This window comes from Athene cunicularia (assembly GCF_003259725.1).
Source record: "Athene cunicularia isolate RWA chromosome 9 unlocalized genomic scaffold, athCun1 chr9_part2, whole genome shotgun sequence".
Taxonomy (NCBI): domain Eukaryota; kingdom Metazoa; phylum Chordata; class Aves; order Strigiformes; family Strigidae; genus Athene; species Athene cunicularia.
The window spans coordinates 2,761,875-2,780,185 of record NW_020799111.1 but is presented as its reverse complement, the minus strand read 5'-3'; the positions used below and the strand labels follow the sequence as shown (position 1 = coordinate 2,780,185).

Sequence of the window (18,311 nt, the reverse complement as noted above, 5' to 3'; positions counted from 1 at the left end):
GTTTGTGATTCCTGAAAACAGAAATAATGTTGTTCCTCTAGAAGAAAATCTTCACTACAGTTTAAACCAGAGTAATCGTATTCTCAGGAGAGATGGCAGAAGGAGCAGAAAAATGCATCAGTACCTTCTCAGAAATCTCTGAAGTAGTTGATCAGATTTTGGATCTCATTTGATGGCTCATGATATGTACTTGAAAATTAATTTTTTTGTGTGAAGTGGGATTGTACTTGACTCTTCCAAAGCCACATAATCCACTTTTTGCATTGACAGAGAGAAATCCATCTACAAGAGTAAAGAACTGTTAGATGAGATTTTTCTTACGTGGGTGAGAAGATGGTTTCACTGTTTACTCTTTTTTTTACTAGTTGTTACTATAGTTTCTTTGGGAAAAGGGCTTGATGCACTCAACCTGTCACACTCCGGCAGCAAGTGGTTGCAGGGTGGGAATGCACATTGATCAGTGTATCGGGGAATAAGGTTTTATTCTACTTTATGCATATTATGTAAAATTTTACGGATTAATACTTTTAATTTAAGAAGCACTCTATTTGCTTTAATAATTGCTTTTTGAAATTTAGCTACTTGTTGGAGCAGTGATCCATTTACTGGGGAAAAATTCAATTTGTTTGAGATTTCGGGTCAAATTTGACACCTGTCCTCTTCAGTGCAAACTGAGGTTTATGCAATGCCAATGATAAACAGAGAATTATTGATAGATTGCTAATAAATATAACTATTCAGCTTAATGTTAAAAAACTAGAAGAAACCCCAACCCTCAAATGAAAGCTCGGTGAGTTGCACAGCCTTATTACTAGTATATTTTAAGAATTAAAATGTGAAAATTATCTGTATGATGAATAGGTTAGTGGAAAATGCCATGTAGGATTCATTTAAACAATCAATTTTTCATGTTAGTGCTAATGTATTAATTTAATACGAAATGATTATGTTTGTGAGATCTTGATAACAAAGCTGGTATTAACGTGGCCTTTTGACTTCCATCTGAAGAAAAATGGGAATCAAAAGACCACATGAATTTTCCATGATAGGCATCACAGTTCAAATGTTTAATTATAATGGCAAATTTATGTAGAAAGGAAACAGTGGAATTTTGTAAAACATAGCTTATGTGAACGCTGACACTGTATGTCCTCCAAGTAGTAGGAGAGAAGCAGAATACAGGATAAAATGTAGAGACTCATTTGGGGGTAAAAAGAACCCAAACAGTGCTTGGACTTAAATGTTTGGGGTCAACAAATTAATTCTGGAGGGTTTTATGGAAGGTAGGTAAGAATACAGTTAAACAGTATACTTACCCAAAACTGACTGCAAGCTGCTGCTGATAGATATTGTATCCAGTTTCTCCTCCATCCTTCTTCCCTCATTTTACAAATTCTGTGCATTTGCTGGCATAGTCTGCATCATACCAATGGTTAACTTTTTCAAGGAATAAATTCTGAAATTGTGAATATATCATCTTTCAACTGGAAATGTTTCCTATTTAGAAGGGGAGACCTGGGAAAGTATATGAAGTATTTGAGACCGAGGTAGAGAAGCAGGCATTCAAAGGTGATTTTGCTGGTGTACCTGAAATTAGTGATGTAAATGGAGGAATATAAATGGGGGCACAGACTCAAGAATGTAGGAGAGGACACGACAGGATAGGACCTTCATTTGAGTCAGTGGAAGAAAAGGGATGAGAGGGAAGTTGGTTCCTGTCTGGGAGGTGCTACTCTTCTGGCTGAATCCTGGCTTTTCTGATGGCCCTTGAGTCACAGGCATTGGAAGAGAAGGAGAGGAAGCTGCACCAGCCAAGATCTATGCGATCAGGGTTCTCGCATGGGGACTGTGTGGAGAAATTAGCCTTCCTGGAGATGTGAAGGAGAAGCAGAGAAACTGGATATGGTATGGCCTGGCTGTGTGGGTGGAAAGCTGAGGGTGGTTGTGGTGTTCAGACTGCTAAGGGTCACTTTTCTCCATGAACTTCACCTGGTGCTTGGAGATCACAGCGTGGATGTCAGGAAGACAAGTGAGGATTTTAGACAGAATGAAGGAAAAGACCCAGAAAGGAGAGGTACATTTGGAAAGTGAATGAGAGCAACTGTAATGCTGAATGTAGATGGTAGTGAAAGATGACATGGTTTGTTTATTATCAGAGGGGCTTCTTGGATTGAGATATAACTACATTTTTGAATAAGAAAAAAAAATGTACAAAGTAAATATCAGGAAGTGGAAATTATCAAGCTCAAGGATAATACTGATAGAAAATCTAATGTATGTAAACACAAGCAATCAGGAAGATCTGGATTTTGAGAGTTCTCTGGGGGAGCATGGCTACACACATTGCACTTGTGCCCTGCTCTGAGGTTTTGGCCTCAGTTGAAGTATTGGTCTTTACAGGTCTGTTTTCTGCCCAGTGTGGTGGTTTTGTTATTGTAGATATTTTTATACTGGATTTTTAAAAATAAAAATAATAACCAGGAATGAGCATCACTTTTTTTAACAACTTTAAAGGTGAAGACATCTTGCCTCTTTTTCAGTTACTTAAAGGTTTGATTCATTAAACTGATGAGCTAAATTCTGGATTTAAAAAAAAAGTTAATTACAGTTTAAAATTCTTGTTACAAAGCATTGAGAGTTGTGTTTACTGATAGCTCACTGAAAAGGTTAAGGAAAACCTGATTGTCATATTTAAACAATATGGTTTAATTAGTCCTGTGCCTCATGACTGCTGCCAGCTGTCCACAGGCAGTGGGAGAAAATTTTCTCCCATCTTGATGTGAAAAGTGAGGTTTTAGGTCAGTGCTTTTTTTGCGGTTCTTCAGAGTGTTAGATTCACTACAACTAGAAATGAAACACTGGTTATTTGTGCTCCTGCCTGCTTTGCTCCTATGACCTGACTGCCAGACAGCAGTTGGAAATGCCCTTGTACCCATGTTCTTGGGCCCTCTACCTTGGTGACCCTGGAGAAATACATTTCTCACAGCAATCTTATATTTTATACATATGTATAAGGCCCAAACTTTCAAAGTTGGACCTTTTTATCTAAGCAAAAAGAATTGGTTGTGATTCAGTTTTTAGAAGATACTCCCTGTTAAATCCAGGGCAAGTGGGAAAGTCTCTCTAGAAACGGTTTCATACATATAATCAGCCCCATGTTATCAGCAGAGCTCATTGAAAATGAGCGCTTACTGAAGTTAGGCAGAAGTTTAGGCAGTGTATCTCACTCTGTATTCTGATATCCATAGTGCCTTCCAGAAGGATTTCAGCTAGCATCAAAACTAGTATATTGTCAAAGACTGAGTACTGAGAGCTTGATGTTTATCCCAAAGTAGAAAATATAACAGGAAAGCCTTTTTTTTCTTTGTCATGTGAGAAAATGATTTGAACTGGATTTAGAGGATGTGAGAAAGGAAATTGAAACACTTTTCAAGGTCACATCAGAGCCGAGAGATCACTGCAGTGTTTCTTTCTGTATCATTGACGCAGGCAGCACTTGATGATCCAGTCTTTGCAAAACTCTGATTACCCTTTATGTTTAATAGAGGGAGAAAATATTCTCCACTTCAAAATGCATTTACCTTTGAAAGGTCAGACAGGACAGCCCATGTGTCATAGCTGAGATAGGCAAAAAATTGGCATTTAGTACATGCTCTCTCATGAAAACAGTCTCTGGGGTTTTGAAATAAGGCAGGGTTTTGGGAGGAAAATATACTAAATAAGGTACTGTTGGTAGTACTGTGATACTGTCAAGTTTTTAAGTTGTGATAGTTGAGTTTTCCTGAAGCTTTCTCTCTGAGAAAAACTAGTTGACATTTTAGATGGGTATGTCTTTACTATGGTTATGCTTTGTGTATAATAGTTATCACCAAGTACGCTAACCAAAAATAGGTAGATATCTAGGTCTGGAGAAAGAGGCAGTGTGATTCATTTAGTCTGATTGCTAATTAGAAAAAACTTGACCAGATAATTTCATGAAGTCTAGTGAAACTGTATTTTTGATTTACTCAATGATTTTACCCAAAACGAATAACAGAAGCCTAAATTAAATTGTTTTCTGAATGCTCTTATAGATGATTTTACAAGGAGCTTGGACTTGCTTAAATTAGACATAATTTAATGATACATATGAGTGATTACCCTCTTCAGGATTTCAGTGAAGTTTTTTCATGCTTCATGAATTTTTTGCATGTAAATAGAAATACAAGGGTTATATCTTGGTGCTCAATATGTGTTTTATTTTTTTTAATTGGTAGTGAGTCTAAGCTTGCTGTGGGTTTCTTGTTATTTCCTTTTGTAGACATAAAGCCACAATGTTTATTTTTTTTAATATTTTCAGTGTATGTGATGTGTTACCCTGAGCCATGGTTATTAATTGACAGATGAGTTACACTATGATGGCACTTAAAATGCACAACATGTATTTCTGAAAGCAGTCGTTGCTATAGCAACTTTCTAGTAGGTCACTGGCAGTGTTGTGTGAGTGTGTGTGTGTGTATGATTTGGCTGTTAATGCAGACTAATACTGATAGAAAAATGAGAAATGTGAGAGAGAAGGAAGGTAGCCCTTCCCCCCTCCCTGTCCTCTCCCCTCAAAAACAGGGTAAGAATTTTGTGGAGAAAGTGCTTACTTAAGATGTTGCATGTATTGGCAAGAAAATGGCTATGATCTGCTATAATTAGATGTTTTCTTTCTATTTATGAAAAGATTATAAAAAACCCCCAAATTGCCTTAATCTCATTCTCCTTTGACATCATTAGAGTTTAGTTAGGAAAAGAATACATATTCATTTGATCCAAAAGCAATGTGTCGTTTTTATTGAGCATGAAGATCTATTTTTAAAGACAAAGTACATCTGTATTATATGCTGGAAGTGAAAATTTTGAGAAATTGCTTCCTTTTCCTCATATGTAAGATCTTTCAGCAATGTACAATGCATTCCTATAGCAATTTACTCCAATGTAAATCTTGTGGTCCCATTCTCCCTTTGCTGCTTCTGTCTCTTCCCTAGCACTAGTCCTGTGCTTGTGTGAACAAGGGGTGAGCCAGTTCAGGGAGCTGATCCAGATATGAACAACTTGAAAACAGTTTTAAAAATTGCTAGATAGTTTCCTGGATTGTGTAAATGGGCAGAAATCCACATGCCAGTACAGCCACAGGAGGGAGGAACCACAGTAGCTGCAGTTCAGGTCAGTGTACACGGGTGGCAGTGACTGGGATTTTCAGAGAGGCTGAAGGTGCTAATTCCCACTGACTTCTGGTTTTAGTTTGTTCTGAAACGTAACTAAAGTACTGTGCAGAGAACTCTTTCCCAAATTCTTCACGTCTGTAGTCTTTTCTGAAATAGTTCTTTAACAGTCTCTTCTGGCTTTGTTTAATAACATTATACTGCTCCAATTAGAGAGTGTTCAGCTGTCTGTTTTAGTGTGATCAACCTATAGCCATTATTTTCAGTCTTGAATTAACACTGCCTTAAGATACTGGAAAAATAACCATTTAAGATAACACATTCTAGATTATGATAAAATAATGTAAGTGTAGCGAGTGTTTTATGATCACAGAATCATCTTGTTTGGAAAAGACCTTCAAGATCACCTAGTCCAATGATAGTGTAATCCACTAGATTTTTCTCAGTTATAGTGTTGTGAGGTTTTTTTTTCTTAGTAGTATAGTTATGTGAACTTTGTTTTGTATGTTTTTTGTTCTCAGAAAGAAATGGACAAACAATGCTGTGTTTGCAGTTGAATCAATATGATGGAATTGTTCTGCTGCCTGGATGGGAGCAGTGAGAGTCCATGGTAAGGAGAGGAGTGAGAGCAGTAGGACTTGAGCTGCTTTCTACCTTCTCTTCTTTTCCAGTGTTTCCTGTCCCTCCATTCACCAGCTTGTTGAGGGCCAGACTGGTATCAAAGCTGCCATAAAGGAAGGAGCAGGAACTTGTGGCCAGGAGTAGGAGGAAAGAGCAGGGACAACAGCAACTCATCAGATTTTTTCAACCATTGTATGAAACCTCATCCCCAAGACTCTACTGAAAATCTCTATTCCGTGTTGTGGGTTTGTTGGTTTGGTGTTTTTTTTTAAATCCTCATAAGTAGTTATGTTCTTCATGCTTTGAGAACATGTTTTGTGAAAGTGCTAAGTGTTGATTTACCCCCTGGGGAAAAAAACCCACTTCCTTGATTTTTTTTTTTTTTTTTTTTTTTTTTTTTTTTTTTTTTTTTTTTTTTTTTTTTTTTTTTTAGTGTTTAAATTATTGAATGCTTCATTAAATGTACTTGCAAATACTGTGTACTCTGGAAAAGCTTGCTCTAACTTTGCCTCAAGGGTGTAGGCAATGTTGATAGATTAATGTTTAAATTTATTTGAATAATTTGTAGGGAGATGGAGGTAGGACCAGGTACAAGAAAAATGAAAGCTTGTATCTTCCTTGTATTTACTGTAAGGGTTCTTCCTAGAGGAAATGTTCCTGTATTTAACTCCTGGGGTTACAGTTTTCAGTTAGAACTTGTGCTTATCTCATGAGTGTTGAGAATTTGTTTAAGGAAATGCTTCACAATATTCCCACTCTTGCTCTTAGAGCCTGACAGTTTCAGATATCAGTTGCTGTATGCATTTTCATTTTATGTAACTGTGTAAAATATACCGAAAATCCTCTTCCTATCTTTCTGAAGTGCAGATGAAAGTGTCTGTAAATTCTGTAGCATTTAGAACTGTATGGTCTGATCCTTCTCTGTAACAACAAAAGCCAGTAAGTCTTAGAGGAGAAAATAACCTCTTGTGTGGATCAGCTGCTGGAATTTCCCCTCTCACTGGAGAGCCTCAGCTTCTGGTGATGGCAGCTTCTGTTAAGTTTCACTCAGTTTTAGCAGCAGTGCTTAGAGAACTGTGTTGATTTTTCTATTTTCAGTGTCTTGTATTTGATGGTAGAGGTAAGAGAATTCTCTTCTTCTCTAAGACATAGGAATCTTGCTTCTCTCATCTGTTAATTTTTCTTTTTTTTTAGTCTTTTACTTACCAGGAAGAGATTTGTTAGACTGTGTTTATCTAAGCAGAAGGTTGATATTAGCAGGCTTGTTACAGACTATCATTGTAACTCAGGAGAGAATTCTTTGAGTGGCCAGTGTTTTTGTGTTCTAGTAGTTGAAGATAGTGTGATACATGCTCTGACGTTGATTTTGTAACTCTTCCCCTGAACAGAGCTGTGACCTTCCACAGACTCTGAAACCAGCCAGATACCCTCAGCACATTTTTGAACAAGTTTTGTATCAGGATAGTCTCAGGATTCCAGGTTGTTGCTGGATCCCTTGGAGATGCTGGTTTGTGCAGCATGGGTCCTGTTAGACGTTTGATTTCATCTGTTATCCTGTTTTCTGTGAGGCATCTTACTGCAGCTACTCTGTATTTCTAGTCTCCTGGTAGTTAATCCTCGATTTCCTTTCTCAGCTCACAGTCGAGGTTAACTATTATTAGGGATCTGGGTGGGGAGGAGGTTTCGTTGCCTTTTTTGTTTTTTTCAGTGGGAGGGGAAGGGGTTACAGTTTGAGTTGCTGGCAAAGCCCGTGTTCTAGCTTTCCAGTACCACAAGGTTTCCTTTCTGGGCATCTTTAGAAAAATAAAGCACTCTGCCATTTCATGCTGGAGCTCTTTATGGCTTCATTACTGTCATGGAGCAGCTTTCATCCGATGGTAACCTTTCCAAGTGAGGCGAGATCTCTTCTTTCTTCTGTCTCTTTAAGTGGTCCATTCTGGATAAATATTATCTGAGCTACTTCATAAAGCCCAACAGCTGCATTAATCCATTGAACTGTTTTGATAAATATCTTCCAGATCAAAATACCCTCCTTGTCCAGGAAGAAGGGCTGCTGTCAGCATTACTGGGAGAAAGCACTTTTGAATAGATTTTAAAGCTCACAGAACAGAAGCATGAACATGAATAATGCTTGCTCAGACAGTTTTTTGTCATCTACTTGTCTAAGTAATTGTTCAGAAATAAAAAAGGTGTTCCCATATTACTGTAAGCAATGCAACATACATTATTTTTTTAAAAAAAGGAGCATCAGTGTTTGCAACTTACATCTGGGTATCCAAGTAAATTGGTGATAGCTTTACAGTTTGAATTGTCATCATGTCTTCAAGTAAACATGTTTGTACTGAGTTCAGGAAAAACAATCTTAAAAGGCAAAGGGAAGAAGGTGAGAAATAAGTTGTATGGTCAGTGGAGTTAGTGAAGCCTGTTTTGGTAATCCTGTTATGTTCCTTACTGCAGTAAATCCTGTAGTTTGCCTGTGTCCTTGCAGGCTCCTCACGCTGTGTGCAGCACTCTCAGCACCTCAGCCCCTTCCCAAGCCTGAACAGAGCAGGACATGAGGATGACCAGCTCCAAGCTATGTGCTTGATAAACAGGACAGTGGCTCTGCTGATCCTGGCCCCAGCCTTCACCCTCAAAGAAACACTAGGTCTAGCCAGTGCTTATTTCCAAAAATAATCTTTTGAGGTACCTATCCTTCTGTCAAATCTGTTTGCATTTGGCAGCATGTTGAAAACCTGTCAAGAGATGGAGGGCAAACAGCCTGCTTGGACATGAGGTCCTTGGGAAATGAGGCCAAGTCTCTTGTCCAGCTTGTATGTTGGCTTCTCTGTTCTTGCCTCTTCTCCTTGAATCTCACATAACGCTTGTCTGGTGTTTCAGTTTGTCCAGTTTGGAGCTGGGCTCTCAACTGGTTTCACACAGTGCGATTATCTTCTTCCATCTGTACAGTCATCATTCCTCTATCTGGAGCAATGAACAAGCAATGAAAGAGATACTGGTTTTTTTCAAGCATTTTTTTCCCCAGAAAGTTTCCCTTTTAATGGATTTATTGTGGTGTGCAAGATGCTTTTAAACAGCAAAGAATAGACAGTTTCACCCCCTACTGATTCTTCTAGGGTTGTTGACTAACTAAAATTAATTTCAGAACTGAATTCTAAAAGGATTATTTACTGAGCTAAAATAAATCTTGTTGCCAGGTGCTAATTTGTCTTTTCCCTAGTGATAGTTACATTTTTTGACTATTGCAGAACTATTCCTAATTTTATGTAGTACTTGATAATAACTTCTCTCCTATTTCTTCTTATCATTTCATTGATTTCTGATGACTGATCTGTCAGGGAGGTCATTAGGGAATGCTGGTGGGTAAACAACCCCAGTTAGCTTATCTTTAATTTTTTGAGTCCTTAGATTCCTTTTTTTCTCCTCATGTCAGAATCCACATCAGGAAAGGCTCATAGGTACAGGTAATGTATTTTTTAGGTCAGTTGACATTGCTGATAAAAGCAGACAGGCTTCTGGATCAAACATCTTTAGACTGAAATAAAATCACAATTCTCAAGCTCAGTACAGGTGGAAAGCAATTAATTTCTGTGAGCCCTGCTGCAGTGGGGGGAGGATATTGCAATTAGAATTGCCTGTGGGGCAGAGAGATAAATTATAAGGATGGGAGAAACTAATGTTTAATAAAGCCACTTTCCCTTCTGAGTCAATTATTTAAAATTATTGTGAATTTTTAATTTCCAGCCATATGCTTTCCAAAGTCATTAGGATCAGGAATGAGAACTTAGAAGTGGAGTGGTTTTGTTCTGTGAAGTGTTTTGCTGGTAAATGATTGTTTCAGTGCTTGCTGTTAGTCAGTCCTGCTGTTGGTTTTCATCTCTAGTTTTGGGACAGTCATCATGGATCTTTGATGAATTACGATAGTCCAGGATCTGTGGATTTGAGTTTGAATTTTAACGGCAGTATGAGGCTTTGATGGTCACTGGGGGACCTGTTTGTAAGGCTTTTTGGAAAAATACACTTCCTCGCACAAGTTTATTGTGGTGGTCATGTTGTTTTAAGATTGGAGGATGAGAGGAAAGTATGTTAAGGTATGCCTTTTCTGGTAGAGTTTTTAACTGTGTAGCTGATGTAAGTCATAAGCTGAGCCGTTTGTAATAAACGAGGTTGTACAGTCAGGAGACGTGGCTATTGGAGTACATCTCAGTGATGTTTCTTCTGCTTGTTCAAAACGTTGATATGTTTTCATGTAGCTGTGTCTTTGGAGAAAGTTCTCTTTAGATAGTGAAGGAGTTCAATGATGAGAGTCTTCACAGCACATGCTGTGGTTTGGATACATTGTCTATATGTTATGGCTTGTTTGAATTGCATATTGTTGGTTTTGTGACAGTAGGTGTGGTGGACAGGAAACTCATAGTGGTGTAGGCTCTGGGAACAGTTTGGTAGAAAAGGGTTTGCTTGGTATCACACATTGGATGACTGAAACAATGAGTTTTCAGACTGAAAAGTAGATGTCATCTGTATGTTTTAGGAAAGGAATGGCCATGGTTATATTGTCAGAATTTCTTAAGTAAGCTCATGTGGATTTCAGCATATTTATGGGTCTGTTCCAGTGCCTTTAGAATGGAGCAGTGTCATGTTGGGATGGATTGAGAAGGTATTATTTAGCAGCATATGGATTCTGGAGTTGTTGTTCTTATCATATTTTGCCTTAAAAATTTACATCACAGAATGAGAAATCAATGACCTGATCTAATATATTTGTGGTAGCACTGATGGCTTTGGAGGGATGATTTAAATTTTGTAGTTTATAGATGCTGTTAAGTTTGTCTTGAGGATAACTGGCTCACTGAGTAGTAAATGGAGAAATTTTTTAACGTGTTCTGATGGGTTTTGTTCCATCTGTTGTACTTGGACTAAAGACCTACCAGGCTTCTCAGTCTTGGGGAGCATATGAAAAAATTCCTAGAATAGGATAATAGGTTCTCTTAGTTTACTGGGACGAGAACTTGAGACGAGTTTTATGGTGAAGAGGAATGAAGTCAGAATTGCCAGCTGGTGTCGCTGATTGTTGTTTGGGATTACTTACAGCTCTTTCTTTAGTCTCTCAAACATCATGGGATTTAAGGCTTGGGTACTTTTTCCCTGGAGGGATCTGGTTGTGGCTTGTTCCAGAAGAGGAATTGTAGTGGTGCAAGGTAGGTGAAGGGTGTCTGGTTTGTTATGAAGTTGAGTTTTCTCAGCAAATTGTTGGGGTTGGCAAGTAGGGTTTGATTCTGTAATTAATATATATATATATATATATATATATTTTTCTATTTAATGACTTTGTTGGTTAACCATCTTTTTTTAGTATACCTCTGCTACTTTTTTGGCTCTTGTTCAGTTTTCACAAACTCTTTTTAGGAACTTAGCAGGTATTTGTAATTTAGGTACTCTTGCTAATGGATAGAGGAAGGATATGAGAATTACTCCCTCTGTGCTATGCCACTATGTTCTGTCAATACTCGAGCAGAGTGTCCAGAATCAAGAGTCAAAAGATCTTTTGACTTGAACAGAGTTATTTGGGCTAAAAATAGTTAACAGTTGAAGGAAAACAGCTTGCTTATTCTTGCTAAAATTTATTCCCGCTTAAATCAAAATCATCAGTGGAACCCCTGTCCACTTAATGACAGTACAAGTTAAAAATGGTTACTAAAAGCGAGGGTATTTAGACTGTGTCACTGCAGAAAGATACCATTATGCTACCAATGCCTATTGGATATATGCTAATCCCTTTATTAAATGCAACCTCTCTTCTAAGGAGCTCAAAATATGAGGGATTTAATAATTTTAAAAAATCCACATACCCTTATGTACACAAAAGGATTGTATTCGAGTGAAAAAGGAACTTTAGTAGAACAGATGCCAGTTAGTGACATCAGGCTGAGGGTTGAGCTGAATGTCCATCGTGTTAATAGAGAGGCAGTAGTACAGCAATCTATAGGTTTTGTCATATGAACGTTGCTGTAGTCCCTGGACTGGGAAAAACTGGTACTCCAGGATCTTCCCATTCTTGAACTGATAGCATCAAAAGACTCTCTTGGCGTAAAACTTTGTAAGGGTTAACTTTGGAATAAGTACGAATACTGAGCAGAGCCTTTCAGTACCTCAGTCACACCTAGATAATGTCCAGAAACCTTTGCTGTTTGAGGGACTTGGACTGTGACATCTCTGTAAGTACAAGGATCCTGGCAGGTCTAGCAAATAGGTGGAGTTGCTTCTTGAAGCTTGGAGTCCCAAGACACATGGTTTCCTGAATGAGCAGTTTTCAATGGCAGGAGTGCTTTAACATAGTCCTTCAACACTACCTTCTCTTGAAGTATCATTATGCCTTCATTTTCCTCTGAGGGGAGGATAATAAAGGTACCTGTCAGGAAATTGATGGAATATTTCACTTTAGAGTGGTCCTACATTTACTTCTATTTGATACATGCAAGAGTCTCCCTATATTAACCATTAAATATTCTTTCTGTTAGCAGCTGTGTGAACTTAGAGAAGTTATTTAGTGACTTTATTTTCCTCAAGCTTTTCTGCACATCCCCCTAAAGTTCATATGAGTACCAGAGTAAGTCAATTTCTAGAGTTTTTAATTTATATGTGACTTCAAAATGCGTGTTTTCTTTGATAATCTGGACAAAATGCTCTGCAGTTTGTCTTGGCTTTTCTCATCAGTGTCCCATATGAGAAAAAAGAAAAGACAAAGCAAAGAAACAAATACCAAAAGAACAAAAACCTGAATCGTGGAGAGTTTTTTTTCCTTTATTCCAGTGTTCTGCTTGTAAGGCTTTGCTTCTTTTTGTGAAAATTGGTTTTATTGTTGGCAATTTTCCAGATGCAATGAATAATAGAACACCAGATGTCCACTGCTGAGAAAAATTACAGATGAGTAAATGCTTTTTCTGAGGTAGCATAAAAATCTATTAACACTGCTTCTAGTGTGCTTGTAGATTGTGTATGCTCTTGGCCTGTTGTGCTTTGTGCTGTACAGAGATGAAAATCCAAAGCCTGTGTGACCATCTAAATGTGTTTGACTACACCAGGGATTCCTGCCTTCCTCAAGATGTGGATTATTTTGCAGGAATAAGCAATCACTCACAGAAGTGCTTGAGTGTGAATTTAATCACTGGATTTAATTTTAATTATTGTCACACATGGATTTGATTGAGGGTAAAGTCACAGAAACATTAAAAGAACTAGGGGGGTAAGAAGGGATATCAAGAGTTCATCTAGTTCTCACCCTTTCCCCTCCAGCAGGCAGGCAGAGTTATGCCATGTTTTCAGACCTGAAGCAGGCTGTATTCCCAAAGCCTTGCCTGTTTTTTCCCAGCTGTTTCAGTTTCTTAGGAATAAGCTTTTACTACAAACTTTGCAATGTTAGTTGTACCTGACAAGTGTGACCCATCTATTTGGAAAAATAAAATCTTCAGTGGTGGATAATTCACACTTGAGCAAACTATTGCAGTTTATCATGAGTCCTTGTCAAGTTTTTCTCAGTGTCTTACCTGAATTTTCCTTGCTGCAGTTTAAACCCATGACTTGTCCTGTTCTCACTGAGAAAAAGAGTTTATTCTTTCTTTTCATTGCCTTTGCAGCAGTTTTTAAATATTGAAAAAAGATGTCGCCCTCCTTCAGTCCTGTTTATATCCAGCTGTACTCATCTGTCACTTTTCTGCACACTGGTGTTTCTGAGCCTCCTGGAACTCTGGCTTGGCTCACTAAAATTAGTTGCAAAACCTCGAAGTTTTATGCCATTTTGGTGAGCTGAATTGGCTTACTAAGGAATCAGCTGAACTGGATGGCCCGTTTTGGGGGGAAGCATTTAATAGTCTTGATAACTATCTTTCAAAACTTTATGCTAAGGTATGGTGAACAGTTACGCTATCAATATCATTATTCAGTCTTTTGCAAGTTTCACTGATTGCTCAGTCTTTTGTTTGGAGAATGACTCCACAGTTTCCATCATAGGCATAGTCTTTCTCAACTTTAAAAAGTTCTGTGGGCTTTTTTTGTGATTCTTGATGTTCTTACATCATGTTAAAAACATAAGTGAGTTTATCTTCTCAAGATGCCTTCTGAGTCTTGGAAATACAAGTGCAGAGAAGCAGAAGACTTCAAGGATCCATCTATTTATGTGCACAGTTTGAGGACAATAGAAACTAACTTTCTAATGTGTATTTTATGTTCAGAGCAGGTGGATAGGAGGCTGGTAGGTAGCTGATGTTATCCTAATGGACAGATGGCAAGGAGAAAATTGTTAATGAAGATCTTAACCATCCAGATACTGGACCAGCATTAGAACTCAGTGCCTTAACTATTAGTCTTGTGCAATCGGACCATAATTATTTGTCTTATGAGTGACGGAGTGCCCGTAGCCCCCAGTGATCTCAGTCACAGTTGTGAATGCTCAGTGCTGCAGAAAATCAGGTCAAGTGTCTCACTCTGTGTCCACAGAGTGAGGTGCAGTTATGTCTGAAGTCTGTAAGAATAACCAAGGGAAAGCAAGTTTCTTTTTGTATGCTCAGTCTATCAAATTTATTTTTATTAAAAATAATTACTACAAATTGGAAAGGATAAAACTTCTGTTCCTGGGCAAGCCATATCTACAGGCAATCGTTTGCACAAAACATTTGATTAATATCTTTAGTATTAGCCATCCTAGGCATTGTAAGAAGGCAGTATATGATAGTATAGTTAAAAAGTATTGAAGTAAACACTGGAGATGATGAAACAAAATTGTGTGAGTGATGTGTGACATTTGGATCAACTACACTATTATAACCATTGTTAAAAGACTGTATCAGCTTTCTTGTGTGATCTTAGTGCCAGTGCCTCGGCACAGACATAGAGAGTACCGAAATTAGCTGCTACCTCCTGGAAACAGTAGGAGAAGGTACAGAAAAACTGATTGGTTTTGGCAGTTCATACATTTTGAGACAGAAAACTAAGTATAGAAATGTGATAGTATGACTTGGAGGTTTTTGTCATTTAAGAATTTTATTCCCAGCTCTGCAAGAGGTGATTTGTATAACCTTTCAGTGTGAGGCCTTGCATTAGTAATTGTGAATAGCACAGAATAATATTGCACACTGGAAAGTGAGACTTCGGATTATTTTTCTGGCTGACGGGGCAGGACGTTTCTAGGCTAAAAGCCTTTGGTGAGAGGAAGCAACAACAGCTGTTTTGCCTGTAGAATCAGTTCTACATGTCGGTGCAACCGTAGAGTGCAACTGAGGAGACAACTGAAATAGAAGGCGAGGTTAAATGGACAGCTAGCGGTTGCCATGAGATAATTCTTGTTTCTAGATGTATATGTAACACATCTGGAAATACCTCTAAAGGAAAGGGTAAAAAAAGAAACTCTAGTCAGTGCTAATGAACATCTACTAAAGGCTTTAATTTTGTGTACAATTTCACTTTTTTTTTCTTGGCCTTAAATATTTGTCTTGTATTCTACACACTACCCTTGAGCTCACTTCCACTTTTTTGTTTTATGTATTAATTTCTTAGTGACATTTTCTAAGGAAAAAACAACTGTCAATCCTCAACTTGCTGTTCTGAGTGACCCCTAGCCAAACTTTTCAAAGTTGTCCCTTTACTGCAAAACAATGTATGTATGTGTCTCTCTTGTACCAGGGAGCCCAGCACTGGACAGAGCGCTCCAGATAAGTCTCATCTGCCCTGAGTAATGGGGAAGGGTCACCTGCCTTGCCATGCTGGCAGTGCTCTGCCTAGAGCAGCCCAGGAGATGCTCTTGGCCTTTGCAGAAAGGGTGTATTGCTCCCTCCTGTTCAAGTCGTCGTCTACCAGCTCTCTCTTGGAAAAGCAGCTTTCCAGATGCTTGGTTCCAAACCCTTGTGTGGGGTAGTTCCTCCCCAGGTGCCAGACTGTGTGGTTCTCTTTACTGAACTTCATGCAATTCCTGTTTGTCCATTGCTCCAGCCTGCCCAGGGTCCTCAGAGCAGCAGCACAAGCATCTGGTTGTATCGGCCAACTCCCCATTTTTTGCTTTTGTTGTTGGCGTGCCTTTGCAGGTTGGGAGCTGCAGTTCCTACTGGGTATTAAATGGATAACAGCAAGAGCAGACAAACATATTTGGAAGAGGGATATGGAGCAATAATAATATGTTCAGTATGGTTTTGAAGGATATAGGAAAACGTCCTGGTTTGAGTGAGTGGCGGGGTTTTGGTAGCAGGGGAGGGAGCTGCAGCGGTGATGCCCTGCGAGAAGCTTCTCAAAACTCCCCTGGCTCCAAGTCAGACCTGCTTCTATCCAAGGCCAAGAGAACTTGCTATGGTGGCTGTGCCTCTTCGATAACATATTTAAGAAGGGAAAATGAAAAGGTGGAGGAGGAGTTGTGAGAAGGAGTTGTGAGGATGACACCTCTTTAAACACTGAGGTCAGTGGAGAAAGGAGGAGGAAGGGGGGAGGTGTGCCAGAGCAGAGACTCCCCTGTATCTTGTGGTGAGAGGGCGGGGCCGCCCCCTTGCCACCCACGGTGGGGTCTTTGGTGGAGCAGATACTGATTTGTGGCATGTGGGGCTTCACGCTGGGACAGGTGACTGCACCCGAAGAATGCCGGGACCCTGTGGGAAGAAGGCCCCTCTGTTGTAGTTCGGCACTGGGAGGACTGCAACACGTTGGGGTGACCCACGCGCCCGTGGGAGTGAGTCATGTCGCAGTTAGTTTGTGGAGGACTGTCTCCTGTGAGAGGGGAACTGCGCTGGAACGGGGGAGGAATGCCAGCAGTTCCCCCCACCTCCCTGGGACGAGAAGTGGCAGGACTGGCCGCAGCACCACTTATTCCCTGCCCCCTGCACCACTGGAGAGAAGGTAGGGAGATACTGGGAGTAAAGCTGAGCCCAGGAAGAGGGGAGGGATGGGAGAAGGTGTTTTCAAGATGTGGCCATGCTACTCACAGTCCTCTGTCTGTGACATGTTGTTGTTAGTGTGTGTACGAAATTTGCATTCTTTTTTTTTTTTTTTTCTTCCCCTAACAGTCTGTTTTTTGCCTGTGCTTAAAGGATGAGGTCATCCTTCCCTGTCCTTATCTCAAGTTCCTGGGTCTTCTGCTTTCCTCCTTCCCAGCTCTGGGGGGAAGGGCTGGGGGTGTGTGTGAGTGGCTGTGTGGTGCTCAGTAGCTCTCTGAGCTCAAACCACAGCAGAAATGAAGCATCGCCATGCTGCGCTAGCCTAGTTGTTCCTGACATTACCTCCTCCTTACTGCGCTTAGTTTGGATTAAAAATATTGCAGACTACATTTTGGCAGAGCTTCCTATGTATTTTAAGTATTGAAGGAACTTGTTAGTGCTTAGTGTTATTTTTTCTGTCACTTGGACCATCGATCTTGGTTTAAATACTAAAATGTGATAATGTGAAATTTAGATTTTGTGTAGAACTTCAATCAAATTGTCTTAAAGATAGGCTAAATAAGTATTATGTCTTGTTTGGCCTTATATGATGCTATGTACTTTCAAAATCAGACCTGGAAAAGATGATTTAATTTGGCTTTCAGTTCAAGTGGCTGTAGGGTCAAGGTGAATTTGTTTCAAGTTCCAAACCTGTATTAGAAATAAGGCTTATGCTTGTAGAAACATGTAATCCAAAGCAAACAAAAACTCCTGAGTGATGAACACATCATAGCATTTGTTACATTTGTTACAGGTTTAGTTCCTGGTGACTGTTTTTCTAGTTCTGCAGGATTTAGAATTTACACTTTCAATTTCTAAACATTATCTTCACTTTGCAGATGGGATAGCTGGGCAGGAAGGATTTAAGTGGTGTGCCGAAGGCCACGCATGGGGTTGGATAAAGCAGTAAAAGGCTAGAATTTATCTGCCTGCATGTAAGATCCTCTTTTCTCTGTCACCTTGTTGATTGAAGCTTTTGGAGCACTGCCTTGGTGTGCAGTGTGCTGCTGATGCAGGCATTTTACTAGCTGTCAAACGTGGTGGTTGGGTAAGAATATTGAGGGGACAATGCTTGTCTCTAAGATGAATATGTAAAACTTGGATTTTACATGTCTTACAGTGCTATGTAATGGCGTGGCTTCTCGTTTATACAAGCAGTATGTTTGGAGTTCTCAACTTTCCTTTGGGCTTTAATGGGATGGAGAAGCGTGCTGCTTTATAATTTTTAACTTGCAAGGAAAGACGTAGGAGGGAGCACAAAGGAAGAAAGCAAAGTAATTTTAAATGGAAAACAAAGTTATGTTGTATGGGCATTATCAATTACGTGGGAGAAGATACTGCTCCGTCAGTATGTGCCATTGTTTGAATATGTTTTGCACTCAGATGGGACAAGGTCACTTGGTCAATAAGGAAAAGGTTTTGAATGGGAGTCAGTCAAACACCAGTTATCTTTTATTTTGGATATCTCCTAGGCAGTGCAATTAATAACTATGTAACTCTTATTGCTAAATCTAATAGTTCAGGGGAGGGGGTGGTGGTGGTGTTTAAGTTT

At 39.2% G+C, this 18,311-nt stretch overlaps 1 protein-coding gene across 4 annotated transcripts in view; it reads left to right on the top strand.

The window, feature by feature from the left end:
- Window positions 1-18,311, top strand: part of STAG1 (stromal antigen 1) — a 204,207-nt gene that overhangs the window by 21,933 nt on the left and 163,963 nt on the right. Inside the window, exon 1 of one of the 4 annotated variants that reach the window (XM_026855429.1) lies at window positions 16,593-16,682. The exons of the other annotated variants lie outside the window; for them this stretch is intronic. The gene's annotated coding sequence lies outside the window, so the exon portion shown is untranslated. Of the gene's footprint in view, window positions 1-16,592; window positions 16,683-18,311 lie in introns of those variants that run through there. 4 annotated transcript variants of the gene reach the window in all.